The 15,493-nt window shown below is 34.8% G+C and overlaps 1 protein-coding gene across 1 annotated transcript in view; it reads right to left on the bottom strand.

Annotated features, from left to right (window-relative positions):
- SEMA3C (semaphorin 3C) overlaps positions 1-15,493 on the bottom strand; it is a 173,700-nt gene that overhangs the window by 33,962 nt on the left and 124,245 nt on the right. The window lies entirely within an intron of this gene.

The raw sequence follows: 15,493 nt of genomic DNA, 5'->3' as shown, positions 1-15,493 counted from the left end.
ACTCCATAGACTTAATAGTCGAGATTAAAAAAAAAGAAGAGTTCAATGAACTTGAAGCCAAAGGGACAGAAATTAGCCGGCTGTAAGAACACAGGGTAAAAACGATTGAAGAAAGTGAAAAGGTTCTTTTGTGTGTATGTGACATTATTAAGTGGTCTACTATATGTTTAATTGGAGCTATAAAAGGAGAATAAGGAGATATTGATGAAGAACAAATATATGACAAAATGATGACTGACCTTCCCAAATTTAATGAAAATTACTATGTTAAAGATCTAGGAATTCAGTAAGACCTAAGCTAACTATATATACAAAGAACCATACCTTTGCACATTATACTTAAACCGCTGAAAACAAAAGGTATAGCAAAAAAATTTGAAAGCAGTCAGAGAAAAGAGACATTATGTCATGAGAACAAGGAATATAATTCTTGCTGACTTTTTATTACAAACAATGGAGGAAGAAGATAATGGAATAACATTTTTTTTAAATGGTGAAAAACAAAATAGTTAATCCAGAATTTATATCCAGGGAAAATCTTCTTAAGAAAATGAAGATGCACCCTTATGTTCATAGCAACACTGTTCACAATAGGCAAGTGTTGGAAACAGCCTAAGTGCCCATCAGTAAATGAGTGGATCAAAAAAACTATGGTACATTTACACAATGGAATACTACACAGCAGAAAGAAAGAAGTAACTCGTACCTTTTGTGATAGAATGGAAGAAACTGGAGAATATTATGCTAAGTGAAATAAGCCAGTCAGGGAAAGACAAATACCATATGATCTCACTTACAAAAGCACAGCACAGACATGGACAACAGCATAGGAATTGGCTGTGGGAACGGAGGGTGGGATGGGCTGAGGAAGGCAATGGGGGAAAAATTGGGACAACTGTAATAGATAACAATAAAAAATGATTATAAAAAGACAATGAAGGTGAAATCAAACATTTTTTAGATAAATAAAAGATGGAGACATTTTTCCTTCAGATCTCTTGCATTTTAAGAAATGCTAAAGAATGTGTGTTAGTCTGAAGGAAAATAATACAATATGAAAATTCAAACTTATAGTAAAAATAGAGACCCAGACATGACCCTCCCTGTGTCAGAGCTGACTGGTTTATAGACACATTTTAGAACTGCTGCAGCCAATTGCAAACGTAAGAAAAGTTGATAGGACAAAGCTGATTCTTATTCCCTGCTAAGGGGGACAGAGCCCAAAACTCCAAAGACAGAAGCTGGGGCCCTACTCACACCATGTCTGAAACCACCCAACTATTGTGATGTTTAGTTATATGAATTAATAAATCTTTAAGTAAAAGTAAACAAACAATGACATTTCTGACTATCTAAAGCGACAGTTAAATAAAACACCACCACTCCCATCCACAAATCACCCAGCAGGGGTAATTGTGATATCATACAGAGTGAAAAAAAATCAGCATTTAAGTATAATCCATCTATATGAGTAGGGGATAATACTCTATTTTGAATTCAAGCCCATTATCTTTTATCTGCAATTTTAAATTTCAAAAGTTTTTCTTTTCTTTTTTTTTTTTAATTTCTTGGAAGGTACATCCTGACCCAACTTGAACTAATTTGGCCACAGAACCTGACCTGTACTTACTGGAGGCTATTTATGGTCTTAATTTTTTATGCTTGGTTTGAAGACGTCTGTCTTGCTGCAGAAATAGTGCTGGGTATTTGATGGGGTGCGGCCCAAGGTTCTGCAGCCTATTTTACCAAATACACATGCACACATTATCTTTTCATTTTAAAATACTTCTGAATCCTAAAACACCTTTGGTTTTAAATAAGAGAATCTAAACAAGTATTATTTTCTTTATATTTATTATCAATTGTCTATATTTGATAAATAAACATATTTACTTTAATAAATCTTTAAGTAAACAAACAATGACATTTCTGACTATCTAAAGTGACAGTTAAATAAAACACCACCACTCCCATCCACAAATCACAAATAAAAATAAGTTAGATATAACTAGGCAAAACTATAGATAGAAATCATTTTCTGATCACAATCAACATGATAAAATAGACGGTATATACTCAAAGCAGATCTACTAAAGTTGTCCCATTAATTTAGGAGACTGCTTTGAGTCTGCCTAATAGCAGTAATATTAGAAGGGACACAACAGGTCAGTACGGTTCCCCTATATGCTGAACACAGGTGTGTGTAACTGCTCTGTGATGATTCTCTTTTTGTGGTTAGCTCTAGTGTTCATTAACAGTCCTGTTAATGGTAGTTTCTACACCATTATTTATGTACACATACACACACACTCTCCCAAACCTGAAAGAGTGTCATCTGTTTTCATTTTATCCCTTCTGGTTTTAAAGTTGCAAATGGTGTAACTGCGGCGAACCTGCCTCCTGTGATCCTCTCTATTTCTCTATAAAATGTGGATGTAGCATTTGCCTTACATACCTGACAAGGCTGCTCATGATCAAAGGAGGGTGTGTATGTGAAACTTCCTTGTACATTTTACAGACAGCATAACCAACTTGACTCTCCATGACCTGAAATTGTCCTTCCTTATTCCCACTCTTTGCCTGTGACAAATGATTTACTATTCTGATATACCAGTGCTTTACTTTTATCTATAATTTCCAAACATAAGAAATGCCTCCCATATATTACCAGCTCATTCATCTATGATCTCTCATTAAAGTTTTTATCTGTTTTAAGGTGTATTCAAATTATGTAACAGTGTAGAATAATTATGCACTTATTATTTTTCGCCTGTATCCTTCCATAAGAAAGTGAACTCTATGAAAGAAGAGACATTTGTATGTTTTGTTCACTGCTTAAGTCTAGTGAATAGAATAGCATGAGGATCCTTAATAGAAATTAAAATTTTTTATTAATGATATATATACTTATGTATTTATAATCAAAGATATGTCTGATTGATTTTAATAAACATATATACTGTATAGGTACATCTATCTGTATATGCACCTGCTAAATGTTTACTAGCTTCTAGGCAGTACATTCAGGGTTTTACATACATTATCTCTTCTAATCTTTAAGCTAAGTCCATAGAGTAGTTTCCACTTAAGGAATCTAGGCTTAGAGATGTTATATAATTTACTCAGTTTTATGAAACTGCTAAGTGATAGAGGAAAAAATTTAAGCCTATGTCCTTTGAATGTCAAAGTATGTTCCCTAATTCTTATCCTAGAATACATCCAATAATAACTTATTTAAATATTCTAACAAGTTATTCTGTAGTTAACAAGGTTTGGGAGAAAAGTCCAACCAAATTTACAATTGGTCTTTATGAAGATAATCTGTGGAAATTTTAATTTGCTATACCATATTGCCACAGGTGTGTGTGGAATTTTATAAGTAAGCACACACAGGCTTACCTATAAAATGTCCATTACTGCTGTGGAAAGTTTTGGAGGTAGGCATTAATAAGTTAGTTGAAAAGTAGACTTGTGGGGCAAAGTTGAAACATAAATCTTAGTGAATTTCTAAACTGATAATTATACAAGAGGTGACTAAATTATAAGTTTTGATTCAGTTGAGGCTTACCAAAATATCAGAAAATAGTAAAATGTGACAATCAAATTTTCTGACCTATTTATTCAACTAAGGGTTGTGTCCTCAGGAAAAATATTTGCCATTTCTAATGTATCAAAATGTGTTTAATAAGGTTACAATACAGTATGTTTATTTTAGTCCTAAAAACTAATTTTATCTGTGAGGTTCAAGAAAAACATTATAACTTAGTATCAGATTTCATGAAAATCTAGCAACATATGAATTATTATAGTTATTCCCTGGCAATATAGCTTAGAAATACTGAAATAGGATCTCAGAAATCACTAAAATTAATGTTTCAGGATTTTGTAAATTACTAAAATTTATACATCATCTTTCAGTATCCCTTATTGCATTATATCACGAACCATTTACTTACACTTGAAAACAAATGGACTTACTTTAAATAATGCAGGTGTATGTTCTGTGTAAGGTCTTATTGATGCTGCACAGGAGGTGGCATCTAAATTTCCAAAGATGCAAAATTGGGGTTAATTCTATTTATCCTTTTTCATTTGGGGAAGAATTACTGAGATTAATAATTTTTATGGTCACAAATTTACCTATTTTCCTGCACAATTTTTTAATAAGATAGGCCATCTTGCATTTGTTTTCAAAGATTAAACAAACCACATACAGAAACTGGCCTGGAACACCCACCTCAGTTGCTGGGCACTCAGGCAAAGAGAGGGGATCTCCTCTCCCTCTCTTGATTTGGACATCCTGCAGTCCACCACTGACTTGCCCACATTAACCCCTTCCTACTTCCTCCTGTTTACATTCTTCTTTCCCCTGGAATGGTTATTTTCCCCTCAAACCTTGCTGGTCAATAAGAATGTAGGATAATGAGAAAAGCAGCATATTATAAGGGCACTCAGATATAACTGTGCTAATCTCACTACTGCTCCTTTCCTGCCAGGTACTCGCTTTTCTCCAGGCTACCATAATATGACTTCTTATTCTCCTGTTACTTTCATGATTACTCTTTCTTCATCTTCTTGGTAAATGCCTTTTATTTTCCCATCCCTTGAGTGGGCTCCCCAGAGTAAAATTCTTATCTGCAGTCTCCTAGGGTGACCTTAAAGACTGTCATGGATTCAGCCAACACCCCCACTGCTAGTGGCTCCCCTATCTACATCTCCAGCACAGCCCTCTCTGCTGAAGTGTTCTCTATAATAACACCCTCTTTGAATTATCCACCTCCATGGGCCACCAAATTTTTAACTCAATGTGAGACAGACCTAGTCTTGAATTTAATTATTGTTCCTAATAATTCCATAGTCTACGCAGGCCATTTCACCTCTGAAAGCCTCAGTTTACACAACTGCAAAATGGTGATAATGCTAATTCTATCTCATTGGGTTGCTGTGAGGTTTTAACAAGATAATGTATCTTAGGTGATAAATTCAGTCTCTGAGGCATGACAGATAATAGGAAAGGATAGGTACGCCATTAAAAAGGGAATCCCTTCCTTTCCAAATCTACTTGCTCATTATATAGTCCCTAGTTCAGTGGACAGTACATCTTTCCAGGTATTTTCCAAGCCACTAATCTACAAAACACTCTAGACACTTTTTCACCCTCCCATCTTTTCCAGGTCAATCTGGCTCTTTCCTCTTCCTAAATATCTCTTGACCTTGATAATCTCTCTCAGCCTCTGACTTCTAGTCCCTATTTTAATTTAGGCACTCATCATTTCTTGCCTATAACATACAAAAACTCTCTTAACTGGCCTTCTTTTCTGTCTGTAGTGTATCCTCCAGACCATTACCAGAGTGATCTATTTGTGTAAGGGCAGTGGCTGGCCAACTCTTAGGATGACCCCTAATGAATCATGCCTTGCATAACTTCTCCCTTTGAGTACAGCTACAGTGTGTGACTCACTACTAATGAACAGAATAATGCAAAGGTGATGGTATGTCAGTCCTATGATTACACCACAATATATGAGATCTATTTTAGCAGGTTGCAGACAGAGACTCCACTTGCCTTGAAAGAACAGCCTTGTTTTGAATGGCCAATGAAGAGTTCCATGTGGGAGGGAATTGTGGGTGGTCTGCAGGAGCTAGGAGCCTCACTTCTGCATCAGTAAGGAACTGAATTTTTCCCAAACCCATCTAAGTTTGGAAGAGGATCTCAAACTCCAGAAAGGAATGTAGCCTGGCTTACATTTTTCATTGCAATCTTGAGAGACTCTGAACAGAAAGTACAACTAAGTATTCATGTATGGAAACTTAGATAATAAATGTGTGTAGATTTAAGCCCCTTGTTTTGTGGTAATTTATTATGCAGCAACAGAAAACTTGCAAATGTGTGTCAAGCTGCCAATCCCTTCCTGGATGCTACAGATCCTTACATTATAGATCTTAACGAAGTGTTCTCTGTGAAGATTTTACAATGCTCTTTCCCCATATTGGGCTAATTCTTCTATGCTTTCAAGTCTTTGCTCAACTATAACCTTCTCAATGAGGCAAACCCTGAGTACACATCTCCTTTCACCAGCTCTGTTTTTTTTTAAATAGCATTTATCCAGTTCAAAGAGATTATATAATTTGCTTATTTATTATGGTCATTTTTCTCTTCCAGTAGAATGTAAGGTCCACAGGGCAGAATCTTAGTCTCTGATTCATTGATGTATCCTAAGCACCTGTAAGAGTGCTGTCACATAATAGGTGCTGGATATATTTATTGAACTGATTTGAATTGCTTCTTCCACATGAGTTCCTTAAAAGAATGTGCTATTGCTATAATTCTTTATATTCCATAAGCCTTGGCATGAAAGAGGTCCCAAAATTATAATGAGTGAGTAAATAACATCTCTGTGATATATTACTATGTTATTCTGTACTGGTTGAAAAAAGCTATAAAACATACATATATATTTCGCATTATCAGTAAGGGCTTTGACAGAATTTTAAAACACCAGAATTTATTATTCTTCATTTTAAAAATTCTTAAGAGAAGCATTGAAATAGTGTCCTTCTAGTCTTTCAATTAAGCTAGAATTCAAAACCTAAGTTGTATTAGTCTTCTATTGTGGCTAAAACAAATCACCACCCATTTTGTGTCTTAAAATAGCATAAAGTTATTATTCTAGAGTTCTGTAGACTAGAAGTCCAACGTGGGTCTCACTGGCTTAAAATCAAGGTGTAGGTCAGAGTGCCTTCGTTTCTAGGTATTCTAGGAAGAATCCACTTCTTAGCATTTTCCAGCTTCTAGAGCCCATTCAAATTCCTTGGCATATGGTCTCCTTGCTCCCTTGTCAAGGCCAGCAGAGTCACATCTGTCTGATTACATCTCCCTCTGATGATAGCCAGGAAAGGCCCTTGCTTTTAAGAAGCCCTGCAATTAGACAGGACATACCCAGACAACTCAGAAAAGTCTCCTCATCACAATGTCGACAGCGTTAGTCATATCTGCAAAGTTTTTTTGCCATGTAAGGTTCTGGGGATTAGGATGTAGAGAAATGTGAGGGCTATTATTCTGCCTACCACATTAGTGGGAGAGAAAAATAAGTGTATAACTAAGTAAAACATATGATTACAATACCACAGACTCGCCTCGGAAAATCCAGCTTCAAATTTTTTTTTGTTCCCATTTACACTTCATCTTCTAAAATGAAACATCTCTCATTTATTAAAACATTAAACTTATTTTTCTACAATTTGAACTGTTCCCAGTTTAGTAAAAGGATTTTAAAAAATGACTTTCCCCCAAAGCACCTCACAACTGACAGCTGGCTATAGACTGCCGGGGCGGTCAGACAGAGAAGACCTGGCTTGGCTGAGTCGTGGGCTGTTAATTCTTTACTCAGGGATAAAGGCTGCCAAGTGTACCTTGGGGAAACTTAGCAGCACATGAAGAACAAGGACATAGTATAGTCATTTCTCCTTAACACACCACAAAAGTCTTTATAATTATCTTTAGGCTACAAAATTTTCTTACATTCATATAACAGTTAAGGGTTAAATGAAGGCAACATACAGGGATGAGGTTGTACTGTGGTTGTTTCCTAAATGTGATTAAATAATAAATGGAAAATATCAGTAATTAAATAATAAATGAGCCAGGATTATAGAGCAAATTATTTTTCCTCCTTCTGAGAGGCACTATCTCATTGCTGATATTCTAAAATCTTCCATATATACCAAATGAATATGCAGAATCCATGTTAATTAAGTAAACAGAAGCATGCCAGAGAGATTCATAAGTGTTTGATGAGGGTATAAGACATTTTGAACACAAATATAAGCCCCACTTTAAAACAAATTTGAAAGGTGCCAAGATTTAGATACATAAAAATTAAGGTGAAGTCCTACCTCATTTTGCCTCATCTTCTCTCCCCCCAAATATTAACTTCTTTATTCCTAAACACATGCTAAATAACATTAAAGTGTGCCACATTCATAGGTTAAATTCTTGCATAGTTAATTCATGCACAAATCCAGTCTGTTCCAAGGCTTCTCTGTCACCTTGTAAAATGCATCTTGTTCACATGTGAGACATGGTGACAACTTGTGGATGGGTGAGACTGAGTGACGTGACTCAAAGCAAGCAATGCCAGTGCTAATGTTGAATGTCAGCAGATCAGCAATGTCATCTTGACATATGTCCATAAAACTTCTAATTCACAGTAAAATGAGAAAAAGATAAATGAAATTACCTTGAATTCACAAAAGGAAAATATAAAATGATGATGGTAAATGAACTAGTAATTTGAAAAAGATAAAAGCTCAAGATGTGAAACCAAAAACAAAAGTTTATAACCTGGCTGTATCATATACTGAATATCTGTGTGATCTTAACTTGTCTGTGCTCCTGTGCAAATACGGTGAAGGGTAAGTGCAGCTTATTTACTCATTCATTCAAATAACCTATTGAGTGACAACCCTGAGTGATACACTGTTCTAGCGAGTGACAACACTGAGTTTATAGCTATGAATAAACTAGACAGATATATGCTTGCCCTTCATGAAGTCTGCATTTTTACAAATCTTCATAGTGTAGTTACTACTAAATAAATAAATGGTTAATTCAGGTAATCTAGCAACACTAAAATGGATATAATCATTGCATTAGACATTATGCAGTCTTTAAAAGAATATATTTCTGAAGAGTAGCTTAAAGAAAAACAATTCTGCTTTTTGAAATACTTTCAGCAATAAGTTGTATATTTAGTTTTTTAAAAATTATCTTTTAAAGGTAAAATATAAATGAGAACATTGGTCTCTGGATTAGCAATCACTGTGTGAGCTCTCTTCCATTTTTCGTTTTTTCCTTCACACAGTCCTTTTTGCTACTTTTCTACATGATCAAGCAGTCATCACACTGTGATTTATGATCTTTCTCCTGTCAATTCAACCATCATTCCACTCTGTTCCATTAGTATTTCCTACTGTGAAAATCCCTGTAGAATCCTTGGTAAACTCTCAGATGTTTCCAGATTCTGCTTTGGAAAGCAGTGAACCACAATGTTATTAAAAGCCAGTGACTTATGAAGGAAGAAGGGATTTGCTTCTTACTCCTAAGAGCAGGGGGAGTCTAGACATTATCCTTTGAATGACATTCATGCCCAGCTTCCCTCTAACAGTAGTATTTTCTAAACTCAAATGAACCATTCCAGCTATCAAATTTTACCTGAAGTATTTTGGGGACTTTTTTTTAAACCAAAAATGCCTAGCTTTATATTTCAATAAGTATGCCATTCCAAGAGATGTGAGGCCAGAACCAGTTAGTTACTGTGAAGGTAGTTATCCTGTAATGCTGCAAGGCAAACACATTTAGTCTTTAGTCACATTTAGTAACACACTTCAAAACTCCACACTTTCAAAGGATGTACTGGAGCCAACATTCCAACTTAGTACTCACCCAGTTAAAACAGAAGCTAGTAAGAAGCGTGAAACCATATATCCTATATAAGAATTTTGGCAGAACACCACATGGACCAATATTACACAAAAAAATCATAATAGTATTAAATCATCCTAAACCTCTAACACTGACTCATATGAATACATTCATTCTTTTATCAGAAACCACATATCATTCTGATTCATGTATAGTGTTAAAAATATAAATTTGACAGAATGTGTCTGAACCTGACCCAGCACTTAAATATTTTCATAACTGCAGAAGCAAAAGAAATACAGGCAAAAATTTTACTGTGCAATGCAGTCAGCTTTGAAAAAAATAGCCTGCATGTAAGTATAAAACAGTGTGTCAAAGTTAAAATAAAAATGCCAGTCCTGTGAGAGCCCTTTCCTGCTGTTTTCAGTCTTTGCTAAAGATTAAAAAAATTAACACACAAAAAGTAAGAAATGTAAAAATACAACCTAAATACTACGAACTAAACAAACAAGCAAAAAAAAAAAAATACCACAAAACATCACAAATTCTGTATTTTTTCAGACCATAAGATGCACCTAGGTTTTAGAGAAGGAAAACAGGAAAAATATTTTTGAAGCAAAAAATGCAGTAAAATATTTAATTAACATAAATAACATAGTATTTCACCAATATAAATGTAAACAGAACTCAACAGCATCATTAACAACCATTATTCCTCCCAAATTTGGTGGGGGGGGGGAGTGTGTCTTGTAGTCCAAAAAATATAGTATTGTTGAAGGGTATAATAAAGCACTGATTTTAAATCCGTTTTTTCAAGTGTGATCTATTTTAGAGAGGATTGCAGCAGGAATGCATTAGAAAATAATTAAGAAAAATTAGATTTTAGTTTGTTTGAATACAGTAGCAAAATAATTTTTACTCAAGATAAAAGAAGAAATATTTATTTGGGGAAACATTATCAATTCCTTTTATAGTTACATATTAGAAAATATCTTCTTTAAACATACATAAAATTTAATGGCAAAATAGGGGTCAGCATGCTTTTTCTGTAAAAGGCCAAATAATAACATGTTTTAGGCTTTCAGGGCTGAGTGGTCTCCGTGGCAACTACTCAGCTCTGCACAAAAGCAGTCACAGATGAAATGTAGATGGATGGGGCAATTCTAAGATTTATTTATGAGCATTAAAATCTTATAATTTTCAGTGCTCATGAAATCTTCTTCTTATTATTATGTTTTCAATCATTTAAAAATATAAAATAACATTCTTAGTTTATGGATAACATACAGTGGAGTTAGATTTGGTTCAGGTTGTGATTCGCTGACCCCTAGACTAGTCATCAATAATGCAAACTGTAAAAAATAAAAAATGAGAAGACAAAGCTCATCTTTCCTTCCTTTCTTCCTGTTATTTTATCTACCTATCAATCTATCCATCTATCTATCTACCTTCCTACCTTCTATCTACCTACCTACCTATCTGGTATCTGGCAGCACACAAGATATAGTGAGGCAGTCCCATGAGAGTGGAAGGCAAGATTATCAGCCTCTCAAACTCAGCCAGAGTAGTACACTGTAATGGGCTAATCAACAGTTAGTAGGCATTGAACCCACACAAGTAGCCTGAGTTTCTGTGGCTACAGGATTGTTCATAATATTCAAAGTGAATGCAGTTACACAGTATATTTGCATTCCAATACCCATCACATAAGTTTTTCCTATGGCATCTTCTCTGCCAACTTATGTCTTCATTGAATTCCCCTTAATTTTTCATGATTGTAGGGAAACCATAAAAGTAGCTTGCCTTGTGGCAATGACTGGAGCATCATTATTTATTTATTATAGCAGAAGGGCTTTTTATTACTTGAGGATTTGACAACACCCAAGAAATATTATGTCCTTCCTAAGACATTTGGATACAAAATGCGAAGAAATCCTGGGAACAGTGACCTGTGCTTTTCCCAAGTTCCAGTTCAGAAAAGTATTTTATTTACTTTTAGTAGAACATGAGCACTGAGAATTCTCTTTTAAAGAAATTTCACCAGCAATCCAAGAACTAGTTGGGCAGAAAATATTTTATATGAATATACTGGTTGTTAGAATATTGAACAGGTAAATTGAAATTACTATTTTTGAATCAGCATGGTCTGATACAACCAGGAGGTTAAGGTTCAGGGATTAAGTGAGTTACTTTTCCTTCAGAAAGATGCTGCTGGGAAAATCACTCTCATAGCATGCACTTGCCTAACAGAATCACCTTCAGGAGATTTGTGTGGCTTTGTAAGCAATTATTAGGGAAGCTTCCCACTAACATTAAAAATATATGCTTAAATATTGTTTTTCAATGTAATATAAATGTTTGAATACCAATGTGAAAAAAGCATATGTAAAGGTGCCAGATACTTATGTGGTAAGAAAAGGCAAAGAACTTGTGTGAAAGCATATTTCTCACTGTCTTCTGTCTGAATAAATACTGCTGCACAGTGTATAAAGACTTAAAAATTCCATTCATGAAATTTTCATTTATGATTTCATGAAAAAAAAAAAAAAAAACAGCATTATTATAACACCAGAGTCCATCATTTAGACAGGTTTCAAATGGGAAAAAAAAGTTTTTTTTTTTCTGAGTAGTATGAGATATTAGGGAGAGGTGTGATCTAAAATTACTTTACTTCAGGGAAAAAATAAACTTTTTTTTCCAAATGCAAACTACATTGAATGATCTGAGTCAAGGAAAAAAACAACTCTTTGTAGTCATTTAAATAGAGGCTACATCTTAGGATAACACAGCCTATAAACAATGGTATTAGTTTTTGAACTCAGTTATGAATTTAATTACATGAGTAGCAGCAAGCTTACCAGGTACTATGAATGCCTAGACAGAAAATATGTATCAAGGAGAAATAGTGCCTTGAGAAGAATGTGTGACAGGAATACAAATATGGGAGACAGGATTAAGCATTGATTAGAAAGTCTCATCAGTGAATAAATTAAGTTTGAAGAATGGTGTCTAAAATGTTAATGAATCATACAATTTGTGTTATCTAAGAGTAAGTTGTAAGTGCAAATACTGAGCTCAGGAAATGGCAATAACTAGAGATGTACATTTGGTATTTGTTTGCACAGAATAGATAATTAAAATCAAATGAATGAGAACAAAATTGGAGGAATCACACTAATATCAAACTGTACTATAATGGCATAGTAATCAAAACAGCATGATATGGCATAAAAAACAGACACATAGATCAATGAAACAGAATAGAGAACCCAGTAATAAACCCATACCTTTATAATCATTTGATATTCAACAGAGGGAGCAAGCACATACAGTGGACGAATGATAGTTTATTCAATAAATGATGTTGGGAAAATTGGACAGATACATGCAGAAAAATGAAACTAGACCACCTTCTTACAACACACACAAGGATAAGTTCAAAGTGGATTAAAGACTTAAATGCTAGACCTGAAACCATAAAAATCCTAGAAGAAAATATAGGCCACAAAATCTCAGACATTGTTTGTAGCAATATTTTATCAGGTATATGTTCTCAGGCAATGAAAACAAAAGAAAAATAAATAAATGGGACTAAATCAAAATTAAAGTTTTTGTACAGCAAATGAAATCATCAACACAATAAAAAAAAAAACCCGCAGAATGGGAGAATGTATTCACTAATACATCTGGTAAGGGGTTAATATTCAAAATTTACAAAGTACTTACAAAACTCAACACCAAAAAACCACAAAGAACCCATTTTAAAAAATGGGTAAAGGCTCTGAATAGACACTTTTCCAAAGAAGACATACAGATGGCCAATAGACATGAAAAGATGCTCTATGTTACTAATCATCAGAGAAATGTAAATTAAAACCACAACAAGATGACATCTCACACCTGTCAGAATGGCTATCATCAATAAATCAACAAACAACAAATGCTGGCAAGGATGTGGAAAAAAAGGGACCCTTTTGCACTGTTGGTGGGAATGCAGATTTGTGCAGACACTATGGAAAGCAGGCTGGAGATGCCTCAAAACAATAAAAATGGATCTGCCTTTTGACTCAGTGACCCCACTTCTGGGAATTTATCTGAAAGAACCCAAAATACTAATTCAAAAGAACATAAGCACCCCTATGTTCATTGCAGCATTGTTTACAATTGCCAAGATATAGAAGCAGCCCAAGTGTCCATCAGTAGGAGAGTAGATAAAATAACTATGGGATATGTACACAATGAAATACTATTTGGCCATAAAAAAAGAAGAAAATTTTACCTTTTGGGGCAGTATGGATGGACCTGGAGAATACTATTATGCTAAGTGAAATAAGCCAGTCAGAGAAAGATAAATACCATGTGATTTCAGTCATATGAGGAATCTAATGAACAAACTTATTTAACAAGCAAAACAGAGACAGACTCATAGATGGAGAGTAGACAGCTAGTGGTGGTGGTGTGGGGGGCAGGTTAGGGGGTAGAGGGATTGAGCAGAAAGGAAGAAGACTCATGGACATGGACAACAGTATGGTGATTGCTGAGGGATTGCTGAGGTAATGCGGATTGCTGAGGGAATGCGGGTTTACATGGTAATGTAAAAAAATATAATAAAGATTAAATTAAAAATAATATGTTTGGCCAAGTAAAAAAAATAAATGAATAAGATGGCTAGTGGATATGTAAAAAGAAGAGGACTTGGACAGAACCAAAAGGAATCCCCACACTCATGGGCTAGAGGAAGGCAGGCTAATGGCGGAAATTGAGAAGGAACTTCCAGATAAAAAGGAATTTCTGGGGCTTATGGCTGAAGTAACAGGTAAAGAGAGACTCCACAATGCCCACTGATGCAAAGAGGAGATGGAGGTATTTCAATGGTTAATGGCCATTGGATTTTCTTATCATGGGAACATTGAAGACTCTGGCAAAACCAATGTTATGGCAGAGGTGGCAATGAGTGAAGGTTAGGCCTACTTTCATGTCCTGTCATATGATTTTGAAGCCTAGAATGAAGTAGAGAATAAAATATAATAAAAAATGAATTAGAACATAATTGATAAAGAATGGTCCTAGAAATATCAGGAGAAGATAACATTCGAAGCAGAAGAGGAAATGGTTAGTCTGGGAAGGTAGGATTATTCCTCAGGTATGGGACAGGCAAAGAGAGGACTAGTGAAAACACAGATCTGTCCAAGTGAGGGAGAGGATGCCAAATAGCACACGTCAGATGCTTCTCAACCTCAGCCCATTATAAAGTATAATTACATGAGAGTGAAAGATTCATATCTGAGGTTTATGTATAAGAATAAACAAGGGTAATATAAGAACTCTGTAAGAAAAGCACACTTGGAAAATTGTATTTAGCCAAGAAAAAATATCCCCATCTTAAACTGATTGAAGTTTGAGTGAAATTTATTCCTTAGCTTAGAATACATACATATTCCACCACTACACATCTTACAGTGAGGTTTACAGACATATTTTATATGCATTTCTTAAACTAGTAGAGAAGCTACCTAATTTCATGGACTAATTGTAATATTACAACAAGACAAGAGATTTCATCACTGCCTGCAAGGTAGTCAGGGATGTTAGAAAGATGTGAATTACTGCCTGACAGGCAAACTAGTTTTTTTCTCTTAAGTAAGTGGTTCTCAAACTTCAGTGTTCATTAGATTTACTAGAGGGCTTGTTAAAACACAGATGGCTGGCTCTCAGTCCTAGAGTTCCTGAGTCGGTGCCTCAGAATTTGCATTTCTAATAAGTTCTTGGGTGATATTGATTTTGCTCTTCTACTCTGGGGACCACACTTTGAAACCACTGCCACAAGGCTAGCCATTCAATAACATGTAGGTCTAGAAACAAGAGCATTTTCACTTAACTGTCTATTGAAGGAAATTGCCAAACTAGAGTTTGTAAATATATTAAAATAGTACCATTAATATTTTTAAGAAACTATCTGTATCTTTTTAAAAAACTATGTCTCTGATAGTCATACAGAAGTAAACATTGGGACTTCTTGGTACCAGTATCACAGCCCTTACCCATTACACTCTTTTTTACACATTAAAG

Source organism: Phyllostomus discolor, chromosome 10 (genome assembly GCF_004126475.2).
Source record: "Phyllostomus discolor isolate MPI-MPIP mPhyDis1 chromosome 10, mPhyDis1.pri.v3, whole genome shotgun sequence".
NCBI classification, from domain to species: domain Eukaryota; kingdom Metazoa; phylum Chordata; class Mammalia; order Chiroptera; family Phyllostomidae; genus Phyllostomus; species Phyllostomus discolor.
Note: the sequence above shows the minus strand (reverse complement) of the source record. Positions and strands in the feature narration are given on the sequence as shown.